Here is a 15726-nt window from a genome sequence, read left to right as displayed (position 1 = left end):
CCGCCGTGCCTGCCTGCCTGCCTGTTTGGCCGGACCATCTCTCTATCTCTCTCTCTGCCAGTCGTGTGATCCCCCTCTTGTCCTCGTCCTGGCTGGTCGGCGCACTCGTGGGCGCGAAGAGCGTGAGACTCGTTTCGGTTAAACGTGAACAAAATATACTTCGTACGTTTATCACGGCGATCGAACATGGGAGATAATGAAATTAACGACGACACCAAGGTCGTACTACCGTTGGTTCGAAGTCTATCCCGGGTAATCGGTTCCACGACACCGACAAATTACCACAAAATAGAAACCCACCAGACACAGTCCAAACCAACATGATCACTGGTATTAGTGCTGTACACTTTGCTAGTTTAGACTGTACTGGTTAAGTTGTACTTGGGGGTTTCCTGGTTTTGGAGTTGCAGTAATTGCCCTTTTCCACCAGTGTACCAATCGCATACGGTTTCGGATTCCTACTCGAGTAAATCGGTCCAGAAGAAAAAGAGTTGTACCGATTAGAGACACAAAATGCATGCCTTTGGCCTCTTGTGCCTACCTACCATCCTTATGTAACCTAACATCATCCATCTAACCTAAACCTAATCTAATTTTTGAATTTCGTGTCTGATAATTGAATGCGCAGTTTGTCGCATTGTCAGTTGACGAGCTCTTCCTGACACCGACAAAGCACACACCTATTGGCTAAAAGGGTTAATACTGCATAAAGCGACATTACTAACCACTTCCCAGGGAAGGATGTCAAAGTTCCTCGGATAAGCGCCTGAAATCCGGATGGAGAAATTGAAGACAACAACCAAAATGGGTAAACAGCGTTAGGGATTCTGGCTACGAAAGATACAATTAGACCGGGCAATCAAGATGGAACCGGGAGAGAAGCATACAGAGTCACGTGAAAGACTCGAGAGCTAACACAATCAGTTAAGTTATTCAACGACAAACGTTGCCTACATAAATTACACATTCAGACTCTAATAAAGTCCTGATCACACATAACCCAAGCCAATGTAAAACAAAACCCTTTCTCCCTTAAAAGGGACCCTTTGCGTTTGAATGGGAGAGTACATATACATATTATGTACTGTTATGTTAATGCGTTTGCATCACGTTGTATGCTAATAATTTAATTAATCTGTATTAATCATTTCAAAAGTATCAGGGCAAACGTGTTGTCGGTGTTTACTCTACTAGGAATATGCATGTAGAAGGTCTTTATAATGAGAGTAACACTCACGCCCTCGTAGCTTATCATAAAGGGACACATCTGAATCAAGCCTGAACTTCATTACTCATGTATTAATACACTCCTCTGAAGTCTGACGAATCCTTTGTCTTCCGCTGTAATAAATAGATAAGATTTCTTCAAATGATTAGGTGATTTTATAAATGTCTCGACGAAATACTTTTGCACTTACTTGGGTAGGGCTTTGTCTTTGCGACTCATAGATTTTAGATATCTATTGTATTGTTATTAGTTAGACATCCAACATATATGGTCACAATGTTAATAGCGAAGGGTATAATGATATTATGTCAACGATTGTTTAATATATTATGCTATCTGCGTTACAGGAAATACGTGTTAGGTAGTCGAGGAGTCAATAATAATAATATGATGATGGATTGTTGTGTGCAGTTATTTTGCAATAGATTAAACGCATTGACCTTACTCCCATTACAGACTATTAGCTGGATGTCTGACAGTATATTTAGTTAAGCGATTATCACACAGTTCCCACTCTACCCCTGCATACAATTTTTTTCAGTATACAAATATATTTTGAAGAAAAAAAATTGCCTCAATTTACTTGGACCATCAAAAACACAGAAATACTATTGAATAAAGTCTAAATGCCCAAACATATTTGGAACGAAAATAGTTTTAATTATTAATAACCAAATACAAATATACTAATAGTATACTAATCGGTTATTAACTGTTACTAATAGTTTACTAATAATATACTAATAATATTAATTTAAAAGTAAATTAACTATATAAATTATGCCTACATTTTGTTTGCTACTAAATAATTTTTCTTCCGGTATATTTGATCTTGAACCGTGGTAAATAAATATATTTTGTAATTGGTAAGAATATACCTACATTAATTATAGGAATTATATTTTTATAGTCATTCGCTAATGTTGAAAACTACTTATTGTTTTTTTTTATTATTTACCAGTAGCCGTTCTCAGCAGTTTGGCTTGAAATTTAACAAGTATAATTTAGCCTAATGAATGTCTATAGTAATTTTAGCAGTATTAAACTATATGTTTAATTTTCAAGCTAAACTGACTGGAACGACCAGTCGTGTTTTAATATATTATGTAACGGTCTAAATTTTTATTAGAAGTCGAAGGTTATCTTTGAGCGAATATAACACCGACAACAATTATTAGATGCTGTCTTCGATATAAAAAAATATGTTCATGTACAATTTTTATTTTTAGTTACTTGCATTTTTCAACCGCTAAACTTGTGATAAAAATATTTTTCTGGCATTCAAACTTATTGCTGACCTCGCCTAGCCAAAGTTGCTTTATTCTACACCACTGTTGTACTATCCAAAGTCTCTAGAAGTCCAACAGCTAAAATTTTGAAGGCAGTAATAAAAAAAAATAGTTAGTAAAATAATTAAATACACATTTTATAGAAAAAATGTCCTTAGAGTAAAACTTTGATCACCCTGTATGTAAAATTTTTAACTAACCGTTCCTGTTTTAATTTTATTCGAAGTAAATTACATAAATTATTAAATATCAATTATTTATTTATAAAACAAATTACAATTCAATCGGTTCAAAGTCGTTGTTACTTATTTTTAAAAATGTTCAAAACAGTTCCAAATTGGTATGGAATATTTAAAGCCTGAAAGTTAAATTTAAGATAGAAACATTTAGTGGGGTTACAATATTATTTATGTTAATAAAATATAATATTAGAAATAATTTTGCTGGTAGTATGTATAAGTAAAAAATCGTTAATTATTTTATGCAAGTTATTATTTAAGAGGATTACATGTGATCTGTTTTTAAGGAGTTTTATATAGGCAATATTTTAGACTTAAAAGAGGTTTTAATAAATTTCGACCGTAACAATTAGTTTACCTGTCAATTTGTGTACGCTTGAAGGTATTTTTTTAAATTTAAACAATTTTTTCTATGAGTAAAAGCCATTTTGGTTTATTTTAGACAAGATGACAACTATATGTCTACTACATAGGATGTCCAATTTTAATTCTGTAAAGAGATCTAGAGTTCTTCGGCTAATATACTATATAAGAAACCGATTTTCATTTGAAAATTTCAGTTTCTTGTAATTAAATAAATTGCACATTTTCAATGTAAAAACCAAATTTGCTTACATAAAAAAACGCTAACAATCAAAAATCTGTTTCCTACATAGCGTAGTAAAGATGCCAAAGAACTCGTGTACCTTTGTAGAAATGAAACCGGACCATCGTAAGTAGTCGAAATTTCGTTTGGACTTTTGGTCTAAAACTAAATCTTGCTCGATCGCTTCCAATCCCCTTTTTAGTGTAAACGTTTTATGAACAGCGTATGGCGTACAAATCCTTAACACTACAGCAGCAGTACCCATTGATAAAATATATCCAACTAGAACAATAATTTACCATAAATACACGAACCTAGCTGTATAGCCAAAGGCGATGGTTTTGATTTCAATTTACAGATACGGAATTTCTTAAAAAAAATGGCGGGCTTTTTTTTTTGGTCGTTGGTAAAATGCCTTTGGTAAACACTGAGCTGGCGGCAAAGGCTGTTCCAATAATCCGCAGTGTTGCCAACCGTGGTGATCGATAAGCGCCCCAGTGTTTGTTTGTGTGTGTGTATACAACACGAACGACGTAAACAATGTACTTTATGTACTTTATTTCCCACACCATATTGTACCGAGCTCGCTCGGCCGGCTGTTATCATTATTATAGCATTTTAATTTTATTTAATCAACAACAGTAGTTTATTATGTTTTCCGTTCTACGTACGTGCTTTGTTATTCACGATGCCCGTCAACATAAGGTACGTACAATGTATACTTTATAATATAAAGATATTGTTGAATAACATGTAACTTTCTCTGATCAACACCTAACATATTGTACAATAGCAAACGATATTATATACATATTAATAGGTATAAACCGTCGAATACCCGTTTGCCATTGGACAGATACGCGCGTATAAACCTTTAAATGTACAAAAATGTTTTTTGGCCGATATTAGATTTTGTCCGACTCGAAAATGTACTGTTAATGTATTGGTTTTCCCGTGAAATTCAAGTATAAGTAACCTATAGTTTCAGTATTGTTAAACCACCCTCGAATTTTGACGATAGTGTCTGCTTTTTTTATTACATAACCGATGTTCATTATTGTTTATTTATTGCAAACTAACTTTGACAAATATACTATTAAGCAAGTAATGTGTAACGTGGATAATATTCATAATACAATCAATAGCGCTCTTTAAATATTAATTGTCTATTTTTTATTTTATTTTATAAATAGCGGTTACTTGAGGAAATTCAAGTTTGTTTTAATAGTTTTTTTTTTATGGGTTTTTTCAGCCAAATTACACGGCAGGCTTTTCCGAGCCAGTCAGTCGACGCTGATTAAACTCCAACTGCGACATTCTCTTAAACGGTACCTTCTTGAATTTACATTACAACTTTTTTTTGTCAACCGTTTGTCAACAAAATGTTTGCGAATAATCGACGACGGTTTTTGTTTTCAGAGGATTAACACATCACAGCTAACCGTGTCGGCTAATCGTCGTTGTTAGTGTGCAAAATTATTCTTACAGTACCAACTTGTTACAATTGTTTTGAACTGGGCTGTGCCTGTACCGGACAAAAGATAAAAACACAATTTTTGCCATTAATGCAACGCCGCCTGTCCGACGACAAGTCAACCAACAGACGTGTCGGTTAAATCCAGATACAGCTGTCTATGCAAAAATATGTCCACCGTTATTGGCAGCTGTCAGCAGACGTTCTATGATGGCAATCTAGGAAAGTATATATTTCACGGAATTGATTCGATTGACCGAAAATCTATCCATCGACACGGTGGTGGTGTTGGACTGTGAATATTTTGAGCTCCTTTTCAGTACCTATCCTTTGGTTTGCCGTCGTCAAAGGATCACATAATACATTTTATTATAGTCCACGCCGTATGGAAAAGGTTGTCGACATGGGCAGAGACGATTCGGCCGAGTTCTTCCATAAAGCAATTGGCCAAAGTAGTAAAAAACCCGCCAAAATCGAGTTCAAAGTGCCTCATGTCCGTGACCGGTTTCGAAAGTCCGGCAAGAAAGTCACCAAGAAATATGTTGACGACATGTCCGACTTGAGAACAACAAGTGAGCCGGTCGCATAGCGCAAAGCAAACTTTTCCCAATTTATTTGCTTTTCAGAGTGAAGAAATATATTTGTTCGTTCACGAATGGCTATTTTTATTAAGGGGCAAAAGATAGGCAATATCTGAAAAACTCCCATCTGATTTATTAGAAAAAAAAACTATAAAAATATAAACGGTTATAATTTTTAAAACAAAACGGGCTTTTTAGCTACTACAGAGATGTTAAACTTTATACCAACCCAATTTTCGAAATCGGTTTTGTACACACTTTAGAAAGTGACATCTCGTTTTAATATTTATTCTTTTGAAATTTGGAGCTTTCCTTAATTCATTTTTTCAACGCAATTGTTTTTTTTTTGCATTTCTAAACTATTGTTCTATGCAAAACTTATTTTTTTCCACAAAATATGAATTTTAGCCTTGGTAAAAATATAAAAATGAGTATAATACTTAAAACAGTGCAATAAAATTATGATCTATGTTATTAAAGTCATAGTAAATTTTTTTAAATTAAAGTAAAGTAAAATAACAAGTATCGACTACATAATTATTAATACATAATAGGAGTATTGACTCGGGTACTAGACAATCAGAATAAGTTTAATTCATATAAAAGGTAATAGGTTAGGTTAGGTTATCAAAGTATATTAATTTTATTTATAGTATTTTTTACGATATGTTTCAACTAATGGTTTAGTGACTTTAATCTTAATCGTTTAAAATATCATTACCAAAATCTTTATCTTTAACAGATGGAATATTAAAATACCTACTTTAACAATGCTTTTCCATCAACTTTTACTAAACCTATGTTTTCTAAATTTGCAGTTTTAAGGACAGGTACAGTTCTAGTACTCTCCGTTAATTGAAAAATTCAGAATTGTTTTATTACACATAAGAGATACACGAAAGACGCTAATCAGTTATTCATAAGCGCCGTTCGTACGGTATTGGAGGGACATTTTCTTTACTATCAGAGAATTATGATTATGATTGTAACATCTTGTCACAATATTAATCATGATAGAATTGGCAAAATAAAAACATAAGACACTAGCTAAATACTATGTGACATTTTTTAAACTAATATTTTTTTTGACAAAACTAAAAAAAAATGTATAACACGTTTTGTAAAAAAAAAATAATACTGTCTATACAACAACATGTTACCTACTCAAAATTAATAAAATTCGAAAAAGTACATTTTGCTTTATGACCCCTTTAGAATAACCGAAGTGATGAGAACCAAACGAGTATTTTTGTCAATAAAACTTTTTTCCATCTGTGTTTGGTTTACGATTTTTTTAATATCGTATTTCCGGCAATATTGTTAGCAGTGAAACAGTTTATTTTACATTTTCAATTGAAAAATGATTTTCTATGCCAAGATAATATTATGTTTTATTGATCGATTTTCATATTCTTTACTTGATTTTTTAAGATTTCGTACTTAATACCTTTTTTTTGCTCTATTTGCTTATAACGTGAACATGTCCTATGGCTAAGGTTATGTCCAAAAATGAGCGTGACGCTTTTAAAGGGGAATGGAAAGTGGTGGGAACGGGATACTGATAAGTGAGAAATGTATAACTCCTGGATAACTGGATAAGAAAATAAACTGAGAAAATCAGCTGATCATAAGACAAGACTCATGGTCTTATGGCTGTACTGCTTGTGAAGTATACTGTATAGGTTAGATTTGGATTAGATAGGTAAGGAGAGAGTGGGTAGGGGAGAAAAATCACTATTAACATGAATACATATTTGGAGTGACTGGTATATTGAAATTATTTCCTGCATAGATTTGGGTACCATATAAGCCATAGTCATGGTCTAATTTGTTTTTTCTTCAAGGGGAGCACAAAAAAATAGTAATAACACTCAAAATATGACAGCGATAAATAATATTATTGTGCAACAATATTGTCGTATTCCGAGCATTTGACGGGATGGCTCTGATTATCTTTCCGAGTTGCTTTGTAATATTCACCTTTGTACCATTCTAATCGCGTTGATTCTCATCAATTCAACGAAGAAATTAGTCGTTAATGTAGTGTCCTCGTCGGTTACATAATTTTATAATATTATTATGTTCTAGCACCGGAACCTGTCAGCAAAATTCTGATCAAAAAACGGAAACGGCAAAACCCAGACGAATCGGTTTCCTATTTTTACATCAGTTCGCCCGTTTCCCGTCGAAAGTCTGCTTCCTTTGACACGGCACAACCTAATGTAGCCTTAACAAAGGCAAACCCGACAAGAGTTTCAGGTCAGCGACAGGATAACCGGTCGAGACAGTTGGACGAGGAGATTGCAAAGCGATTCAAAGCCTTGGCCGATTTCATCACACGTGAGAATTATTATTTTCAGAAAAAACGTAACGTTAAGATTAACAAGACCAAGGGAGGTTAACGTGTAAGAGGTAGGTATAGATACACCGTGCAGCGGATTGAAAACAGTGTGACCTAGTGGACAACTCCATAAGTTCTCTTAAACTATAAAATCTCTGATGTAAAATGGAAATTTCTTCTAAAAACCCGCTACAGTTGTAAAACGAATGGTTTTATCCATCTTTTTTCGTATAAAAAAAATAATCTTAATTAGTACAAAAAAATGATAAAATAATCAATTTTTACATTTTGCAATGCTTTTTCATGGTGAGAAGAACTTGCGGTATTGTTCACTGAAGCACCGAGTGTCCTTTGCACGGTATCTATAATACCTATTATATTTGTTACTGGCGTTATTGTCTTTAAACCTTCTTCAATATATTTATATTACTCTTCCTTGTCTTTCCACTTCCTCGAGAGTACGCCGCATTATTGTTTTCCTTGTCTCGGTAGATTAATTTTTTCTGAAGAACTGACTTGATTTCCAGGGAACAAAGTTATCAGTCTTTGAAGTTCAATGTCCTCTGTAAATCGATTCCTAAAAGTCTGCCGGCAAATTATTACATTCGACAGTATTCAGACCTAATCTCGATTTTCCTTTTGCACTAGTTGCATCCCCAGACACATGTTTCTCATACATAGATTTCGCTTTGTCAAGGTTTATCGAAAAGTTTGACTACATTTTACTTCTTAAGGTAACGTGGCGTTCTCTCAGTAAAGTACTCGTGTACATATTATATTGTTTACTTTGACAGTACAAATTTCCAATTCAATTTGGATGACTTTAAAACGATTTTATTCCCCCCCCCCCCCAAAAAAAAAAATATATATATAAGCAAGAGAAGACCCTTATAAACCCAAAAGACTGGTTTTTAAAATTGTAGACACTCTCCGCCCCCGACCCCCTTTAACCCAGTATGTCTTTTAAGCTATTTGCGCTAAATTATTTTTAAAAAATTTAACATATTTTGAAATTATATATATATTTATGGAAATAATGGTTTTAACGATTACCCCCCCCCCCCCCCCCAAAAAAAAACAATCCAAATTCATATCCGCCAAACAAATTTAGATTTAACGCAATTTTTTGTATTTAATTAAATATACTATATTCTGTGATTCAATGTATTTATTAAACTTTAAACATATTATTATTATTATTATTACTATTATTGATATTTTTTTATGGTTAGATTGTTAAAGATTTTGTTTTAAGTTAGTAATACAATATTATATTATATTTATACCTACCGAAAATATATTGTCGGGTAGATTCTAGTCATGTTAAAACTAAATAGCTTATACGTATATACCACTTTATTCTAAATCGTGTGTTTTAACGATAATAAATTATTTTATTAACTCCATTTTGTGTCTAAAATTTATTAGCTAGTTGAATGTGTTTTTTTTTTGCATTAACAGGTATGCTTAACAATAATAATTATGAAAAATAATTAACGGTATTTCCAAAATTATATGAAGCATAGGTATTTGGTGCAACATTCGACCGGATTAAAACCAGAAAAAAAAATAGTTTATTAGTTTTTTCAATTATGATAATCACAGTTCAGAGAGTAAGAATAAAATATAATAATATAATAGTGGTCGTTTGAGCTAAATTGAATTAAGACCAATCAACAATATTAAAAAGGGGGGAAATAGTGAGAGTGGAGATCAATAATCAGTCTGGGAGTGATTTCATGTCTTTTCAGCCAAAAATTTTATTATTTTTTTTTACAAATTGTTTTATGTGTTTTGTTAAGAAACCACAAATGTGCTCAACGTGTAGATATTTAAAAAAATAAATATTATTATTATTTCAGTGACATTTTCTATAATTTTCTAGTAACTCTGCACGTTTGATAAGTAATAATAACTAGTAAAGTTACTATAATATCTAATTCTTAATTCGGATAACATTGCAATTAATTAGGTTATCTTTTTTATACATTACAACTTTGGTATTAAGGGGCGACATTTGTAAGCTAACAAATTGTATATGATTCCAATACCTTAGCTGTGATTTGTTAAGGAACCACTAGTTTTTTCTAAAGCAGAGAGTTGGACACAATTCGATGAAAAAAAATTGCTTATTCGAATAACCACTTGCTTGATTAAATCGCCTATAATAACATTGTTTGTACAAAAACATATTCGAATCATATTTTCTTTTTACAAAATGATTTTGTTTTTATTTCAATTAATGCTAAAGCATTAAACTAATAAGGGGTTGGTTTGAATATGGACGGGGGCGGAATTAACTTTACAAGTATTTGTGTTTACAATTTATTTTAAGGCTATACAACTCCCCTCTACCTATAGAAATTCATTATGCTAATTGCTATGCCTATGCGCAACCAACCTTTTGAAAACATGATGAATATTTGTAAACTGTTAGAATGCACACATAATAAGCATAATAGATGTAGTATTTACAAAGGTCAGATCGACAGAGTGAAGAGGGGTCTACCGGCGGAGAGGAACTTCGACAGAGTTAATTAATGATATACTATTTATATACATTTTGTTTTGCTATTAAACTAGCAGGTCACGACACCGTTGTCAATTGCCTTTTCAATATTTGTTGGTCGTTGCCAGGAATAGAATGTAATCGATGAGAGTTTACTGTTCAGAGATGTGAGAATTAGGATGATGACTTGTTCGGTTTCTAAAGCATCTGTAGTGTAGTTGGACAGCTGTTTCAGTCATGGATTGGAATCCATCTGGTCGGTGTTGAAGAGTGGTCTTGACAGTAATTTTTGTAGAGTTTAACGTTGGTTGGTTGGCAGTTTTACATATATTATATACACGTTTAGTTGTTAGTAACTGGCGAAGAAGGTGAAATATATTGTTTGCTGTTTAATTAAATTTCGCTCAACTCCAACGGCTATACACTAACCCTCGGAGTGCTGAGGGTAAAATACAAATAATAATTAACAAAAGCGTATATTATTATAATATAATATTATGTGTTCAATATAGTAGACGTGTGATGGTGGTACCTATTTGGAGCAAAAGCGATGGGCTGCTGCTGTATACCTATAGCAGCCGGCGGTCCCCTCTATTTTAATTGAGTTGCACCACAAAGAAGGGCTTGCCGAGCCGTTCGTATCGATCCCAATTATTATTTTGTCAACACAGTGTTGACAGTGATTGTCATAACGTTCACAATTCCCGACAGCAGTATAGTCGGGGACAGCAAATGCATTAACTGTAAATGCTATGTGGGATTTTCGGATTAAATAATTCATAATAGGCCGCCTATGCTGTGTGGGGGTACCTTAACCGAAACAAAAAGTAATATATTAGGTACCATACAAAACCGACAATGACCAAAAGAAACAGTCGAAAGTGCCCAGGGTATACAGAGTGATCGTTTTATCGCGAACCATTCAATATCTCATAGGGTTTAAATAAGAAATTACACATTTTCTTTTTTTATACAATGTGATTGGTGTTTTAGTCTTAGTGTTTTTTATATCAACTCTTGAAACTTTTAAACGGTAACGTTTATCGGTTTATATTAAGAATATTTTACTAACAAATCTGACTTCAAAAATAGTTATCCAAAACTGGTTATCGACCGGTCGACATTTTTAGTAAATTATTCTCGACTTAAAAAGAAGGTATGCGTTACCGTTTAAGTATCAAAAGTTGCTATCGAACAAACTAAGTTGGGAGGTGGGTTAAAAAAACAAATTTATTATTTAAGCCCAATGAGATATTGAGTGGTTCACGACAAAATGATCACTCCGTATACAATTTATTCGACCATTTCGAATCCGGCACCCTCGGTAGTTCTACGTTGTTGTTTTTTTTTTTGACAAACGCCCAACCCGCATTGGTCCAAAATCTATATATATTATTAACAGAAGGGTAGTTCGTAATGGGGGTGGTTTATTTGTTTATCGACAAACGCGGGCAACGTAATGGCTGTGCTGACTGCTGTGTGCAAATTTAACAGTATCCCCAAACTGTAACGGTGTGGTCAGACAAGAAAACACATACTATGCACATAAAAATTATACCAAACAAAAAAAAAAAGCCTGCACAGCAAGGTCAGAGATTAGAAAAGTGATAAAATCATTTTGTTGAACACTTCCTGTCTTTTGATGACAATTCGTCGTCGTTGTTTGCCAAAGAAAAATTAATACGGTCTAGGTTTTTCCCCTTTATTTTTGAAAATTATATATGACCTTGTATAGACTCGGATCTACTACTCCACTCTTTAGATCTATCTACAGTCTAATTACCAGACCTTAAGCGCTAAAACTGTACATTTTTAAAAGTCTCCACCCCTTCTAGGGGCGGGTAGAAGGGTTTATGATATTTGTGTGGATTGTCAACGGTTGTTCAATGAACACTCCATACAATAACTGTAATAATTGAAGTAAGAAAAAGGGGATTTAGCTATGACTTAAAAACCGATTAAAGAAGGGATAATGAGGATTGTGTGTATAATATTTGAAAATTAAGGATTTCGACAAAATTGTCAACGCGCTCAAAATAATAGCGAAAACGTGCCCTTGATAACAAAAGTATGGAATAAAAATATTATATTGTACTATAAGGCATAGGTTTGTTTTTTTATTGTGTTTGTACAACAGCCTATTTAAATATTGTAAGTTAAAATATTGACATAGTACAATGTACGGTAAGTACTCGAGTAAATTATTTTGGCTATAATTAATCTCGTGTACAAATATATTAAATGTTTTTTTTTTTTTTTAATTGTACCTACTCGTCAAGTCGAGCACTTTATATTATCGATAATCGATTTTTTTAATTCATCATAGTATTGAAACAGGATGCGTTCACAATGTGAGTATGAAACTGTTGAAAAACCATGGGTTAAAATATATAGGTCTTGTGGGGATAGATAAAACTACTTGGGGGGATTAACTAAAATGTCTTTTATACCTTAAGAGCATACACTTAAGATGTGGGATCAAGTATATAATATTATTGTTGTTCATCTGATCATTACAGTAGTTAACTATTGATTTTAAAAGCGATATTAGTAATAATATTGTCGTTCAGATGAATTGTGTGCGATAAATGATTGTGCTAGATTATATTGTTTTTTGCTTATACGGAAAATAGTTTATACTTGTGTAGTATATTTTTTATACGACACACAACAACATACGACTGTGAGTTCAAGTTTGAGAAAAATAAATAAATATATAGATTGTCGTCGACACTGTTCGTATTATATTTACACAAACGATAATTTTACATCTGCCGAGCTGGTTATACCTATTCACTTTTTACTTTTCAGACGGGCTTTTGTCCGCGTTAAAAAAACAAAAAAAACCAAGCAAATAATGACAGTGTACATACACCGTGTACTTGACTCAATAATAGCGTTGTGTTTACTATTTATTTATGTTAGCACTTAGAGCCGCCACGTGCACGCTGCCTTTACCTGTAAAAATTTTTGGAAAAATAAAATAATATTTAACAATATTGTCTACTATAATAATGTGTAGGTACAACATTGTGCAATCGACCAAACGGAAAATTCATTACAGAGAAAATGTCATTTTAAAATTCCAATCATCAAAACCAATATAATTTTGCCTGCTATGCATACCCCTCTACCTATTATAATGGCATTAAGCCGCGGCAAAGAGAAACCCCATTCGGGTACATACAATAATCAAATGCCACAGTTAAATCAACATACTCGATTATGGTAAACCCATTAAGATATTTTACAAAACGATGCTTAGAATACACAATATAATAATTTGTCTGGAAAAAATAACCACAACAAATAGACTTCTGTACTTCGGTAGTTTACTATGCAAATTACTTTTTCCAATTTTTTGTGTCAGGAAATATATATTTATGGGTACATTGTAAAAGTGGTGGTAACTAAATGTACATATTTTTGTTAAATCGAATCACATTTAGTCAAATGAAAAACAACTCCAATAAATGCAAAAATAATGTACCTAAATCCTGTGTATAAACATACATTTTCATGAACGATATGTTAAATAAATAATAATTCATAGATTACTTTAGCTATTGTTGTGTTTAGTTTGTAAAATAATTAAAATTATTATTTATTAGTAAGTGTTACAGTTGGTCGACCCTTGTGTATGTGTGTATATTTTCATGTGATTAATAGGTGTTAGTTATTAATCATAATATGTATAGTATATATGAATATATAAAAAGGTCTATCGGGGTTTGGTCAGTATCACGGTTGGCCTGTCGGCCTAAGAGTCAAATATAAATGTCTACGTACACATTTTTTTCTATTAATTAATAATATATACAATAACACAAGATTTAGATATTTGAAACATGATCAATACGGTTTACGCAAATTTTATCTGTTATATCAAAATGTTTTAATTAACATGTGATTAATAAGACACTGGAACCTAGGTCATGATCATCTCCATTTCTTTTTTATTTATAAAAGCCCTCTTTCAAAAAAAGGTTTTATCTCGTGTTGCTTCTTTTTATATATTTGAATTACACATCCTTAACACTGGATAGGTCATGTAACTCCGGATGGAACACCAGTACTTGTTCTGTGAGGTGGCCAACACTAGTGTTCTCACTGTTGGTCGGTTTACTTTTACATATTTAGGCTATTTTAAAAATTGCCACCGGCCATTAATAACTTGTCTTTACGGTCGATGCTGGTGAACTCGACGAAGCATTTAACAAGTACCCTGAAACAATTGAATAGCGCAAAATTAGTTTAAATTAATAACAATAATAATAATATAATAAAAAACCTGCACTGAGGCGGTAAAGGAGATCACAGATGTTTAGGAATTATTAGTTAAAAATCAGTTTGATGAGAGAGAGTTTTTTTTTATAAAATTGTATATTTTACCAGACTCGGATCTACTATCATTCCACACTCTAGATCTACCTTCAGTCTAATTTCTGGACCTTAAGCCCTAACTTTACCTAAAAATAAGTAATAATGAAAAAATGTTCAATCCCTTTTTGGGGAAAGGGTTAAAAAATAATATTTTTTTGGCTTGTCAACATTTATTGATAATACTTTATCTAAAGAATAGTCCATGTAAGTTTGGCACTGGTTTGACTACTTTTAAAAAAGTTATAGAGGGCCATAATATTTAGTTGAAAAATATATACGTTTTATGAATGCGTTTCTCAATTTTGGGTAGAAGCGTTACTGTCAGTTAGTAATTTTTTTTCTAACAAAATTACGTCTTTTATTAGATATTGGGTAGACTGATGAATTGACAATAATTAATAATGCGTCAGAAAATGTCGACAAATAATTTTCCTTATTTATTTTTTATCAGAAAAATCAAGAAAACATCGACAGAGTTTTCGCATCAACATTGATGAAATTAAGTAAGAAAAAAATAGCTGTTTATATATTACTAATAGCAAGATTTGATTAGATGTTATAAGCGTTTCATTTATAGAACATCAACTATGATTATTTAGTAATAACTACCACTTTGCTCATAACACTATTACAGCTTTTTAAAGCCCCGACCTTTTTCGAAAACTTGAATTGTAACAAAAATTGAATCACATATTTCAGAAACCCCCACAAGGACATAGGGATTTCTATAAGTACACGTTGGGTTTTGTGAAATTCGATTGTTAAGACAACGTTATGTGTGCATTTTACCTGTGTATTTTACGCAAATCATAAATCATAAACCGTTTTCAATGGGTTAAATCGTGACAAATTCTAATTTCTCGTGGTTTTAAAGTGAATAATTGTAAAAAAAAAAAAAATATCACCTTTTTGTGACCTCCCTGTTATCAATAATTGTTATTATCAGTTTATTTTATCGCGTACGATAATGAGGAGAGAAAAAAATTTACTACCACCGTTGGCCACACTGTCGCGGTCACCGGCCTGCCGGCACTGCGTCACCAACGCCGAACTAAACGCGTTTTGTCCGCATGTGTGTGTGTGTGTGTGTGCGTAC

General features: G+C 32.6%; 2 long non-coding RNA genes across 2 annotated transcripts; one reads left to right on the top strand and one right to left on the bottom strand.

Annotated features, from left to right (window-relative positions):
* The first annotated feature begins 3923 nt into the window (after positions 1-3923).
* LOC126836550 (uncharacterized) lies at positions 3924-8801 on the top strand. The gene is made up of 4 exons (XR_007685341.1): positions 3924-4047; positions 4595-4670; positions 4762-5388; positions 7486-8801. It is a non-coding gene; the product is annotated as an uncharacterized LOC126836550 (long non-coding RNA).
* A 5226-nt stretch (positions 8802-14027) lies between these two features.
* Positions 14028-15542, bottom strand: LOC126836831 (uncharacterized). The gene is made up of 2 exons (XR_007685400.1): positions 15420-15542; positions 14028-14472 (listed from the first exon to the last, which is right to left on the bottom strand). It is a non-coding gene; the product is annotated as an uncharacterized LOC126836831 (long non-coding RNA).
* Between the last annotated feature and the right edge of the window lie 184 nt (positions 15543-15726).

This window comes from Adelges cooleyi, unplaced genomic scaffold, assembly GCF_023614345.1.
Source record: "Adelges cooleyi isolate 19-005CV unplaced genomic scaffold, UGA_ACOO_1.1 ACOO_flye_CR_arks_rails_tigmint_CR_PRNA_247, whole genome shotgun sequence".
NCBI lineage: Eukaryota > Metazoa > Arthropoda > Insecta > Hemiptera > Adelgidae > Adelges > Adelges cooleyi.
The sequence above is the reverse complement of the archived record's forward strand: the minus strand, read 5'-3'. Positions and strand labels throughout refer to the sequence as shown.